The sequence below is a fragment of the Suncus etruscus genome, chromosome 1, assembly GCF_024139225.1.
Source record: "Suncus etruscus isolate mSunEtr1 chromosome 1, mSunEtr1.pri.cur, whole genome shotgun sequence".
Lineage (NCBI taxonomy): Eukaryota > Metazoa > Chordata > Mammalia > Eulipotyphla > Soricidae > Suncus > Suncus etruscus.
Window position 1 is genome coordinate 186,372,368 of NC_064848.1, and position 2,627 is coordinate 186,374,994.

General features: G+C 43.2%; 1 non-coding gene across 1 annotated transcript; it reads right to left on the bottom strand.

Annotated features, from left to right (window-relative positions):
- Positions 1-107, bottom strand: LOC126027712 (U6 spliceosomal RNA). Its single transcript, XR_007502315.1, has one exon. It is a non-coding gene; the product is annotated as a U6 spliceosomal RNA (small nuclear RNA).
- Between the last annotated feature and the right edge of the window lie 2,520 nt (positions 108-2,627).

The following is a 2,627-nucleotide window of genomic DNA, read 5'->3' on the forward strand; positions in this document are numbered from 1 at the left end:
TTTAATATGGAACGCTTCACGAATTTGCATGTCATTCTTGCTCAGGGGCCACGCTAATCGTCTCTGTATCATTCCAATTTTAGTATATGTGCTGCCAAAGCGAGCACTCTTGAACCACTCTTGGCAATACAATGGGCCTAAATATTTCACTCCTAGGACCAACAATAAGGTGGTGCTCTGGCTCATGTGTATGTGCTGGGAATGGGGAAAAGGTCATGTATGTGTTGGGGGGGAAACCTGTGCTGCTGGGGATCAAACTCTGGGCTTTGTGCATTCTCCCAGGCAACAACCATGGGAGAAAGTCACTAAGAGTACTTGGATACATTTTCTTTCTTTCTATGTCAAAAGAGCTCTATTCTTTTCACTTGTTACATGTTAAACAAATACAAGTTTGTATCATTATTATGCATTATTAGATTGTTTCCCTTTTTGTTGTTTTTGTTTATTACTCAAAGAAGACTCTAGAAACGCTTTTGCTATGCATTTTAGGATAAACTTTCAAACGTTCATTTTTTTGAGGGGGAGCTCATCCGGCAGCTCTCAGGGGTCTGTCTCTGCTTAAAAATTGCTCTTGGGGGCCGGAGAGATAGCATGGAGGTAAGGTGTTTGCCTTTCATGCAGAAGGTCATTGGTTTGAATCCCGACATCCCATATGGTCCCCCGAGCCTGCCAGGAACGATTTTGAGCATGGAGCCAGGAGTAACCCCTCAGTGTGGCTGGGTGTAACCTAAAAACCACACACACACACACACACACACACACACACACACACACACACACAAAGCAAAAATTGCTCTTGGGGGCTGGAGAGATAGCATGGAAAAGGTCATGCAGAAGGCCATTGGCATCCCATATGGTCCCCCAAGCTTGCCAGGAGCGATTTCTGAGCATGGAGCCAGGAGTAATCCCTGAGCGAGGCCAGGTGTGACCCAAAAACAAAACAAAAACAAACAAAACAAAAAAAAAACAACAAAAAAAATTGCTCTTGGCAGGCTCTAGGGACCATATGGGATGCCGGGGATTGAACCTGGGTCCATCCCAGGTTGACTACATATAAGGCAAACGCACTACCGATGTGCTATCACTCTGGCTCCTCAAATTAATTTCTTGGTTTGTTTTGGGGGCTTGCCTAGGAGTGCTCAAGGGTTACCCCTGGCTCTGTTCTCAGGAATTACTGAGCTTAAGAAATCATAAGGGATCGAAGATCCAACTTAGGTCAGCCTACCTGCTGTTCTATGGTCCCAGCTTCTCTGATGTTAATTTTTGTCTTGTGGAGGGATATTTTTGTTTGGGGCAACACCCAGCTGTGATGATGGAAGTACTGGGGAAGCTTCTCTGTGTTCAGAGATCACCAACAGAAGTGATCCAGGGATAACCGCTAAATATTTCAAAAAACGAAAACAAAACAATCTATCAGGAGCTAGAGAAATAGTACAATAGGCAGGGTGCTTACCTTACATGTGAATAAATTTGATCCCCAGCACCCCATATGGTCCATCTCCCAGCTCTGTCAAGAGTGATTCTGAGTGTACAGCCAAGAATAATCCCTGAGACTGCTGAGTGTAGCCCCACAGCCTGTAGCCCCCAAAACCTGTAGCCCCCTACTCAAAACTTACAGGATCTTTCCCCGACTTTATTTCAGGCAGAAATGCATGCTAAAAATTTCCCAGCAGAGGGCAACAGAGAGCTATACAAGATTTTTGTGCGTGTGCTTTTTCAAATCAGGTGTCAAACTCCTAAGGCAGAGAACTGAAAAACACTGAATTGTTTTCAAGCATCCTAGATTTACAGGTGAGAACATACATAGCTCCAGAGGTGAATTGGCTTTCCTATGTCAAGCATTTTTACTAAAATGCATTTTTTTTTCAGTGCCAGAGATCAAATCCAGGACTTCACACATGTGAGCCCAAGCTCTTGAACTGAACCACATTTTCCTGAAGAATGTCAGATTATGAAAATTAACTTATAATTATACTGTACTGAGTGCAAATACACTTAATGAAATGTGAAATTAGAGCATTTTGCATGAGATAATAAATTACTATAAAAAGAAAAAATGTTTTGTTTTGTTTTGGACCACACTCAATGGTTCTCAGGGCCTATTCCTGGCTTTGTGTTAAGGGTTAACCCCTGGCTGGCATTGCTCAAGGGACCATATGGGCTACCTAGAACCAAATCCAGGTTCATTCATGTGCAAGGCAAGTGCCTAATCCACTATATTATCACTTGGGTCTTAGCAAAAATGAGCTTTGAAGACTCTGGTTGGATTCCCAACTCTACCTGGTTCCTTGAGCACTACCAGGAGCAACCCCTTATCACCAGACTTTGTGCATGAAAACAAATTATTTCTCTTGCTCATTGAGTTATTTCTCCATTTGAGATTGGTGAGATTTGTGATGGTTATGAAAGAAAATTAGGTTTTGTTGTTGTTGTTGTTGTTGTTATTTTGGTTTCTGGGACACACCCAGCGATGCTCAGGGTCTACTCCTGGCTCTACACTCAGAAATCATCACTGGCAGGCTTGGAGAACCATATGGGATGCCGGGAATCGAACCACTGTTCTTCCTGGGTTGGCCATGTGCAAGGCAAACACCTTACTGTTCTGTTATCTCTTTAGCCCCAGTAAG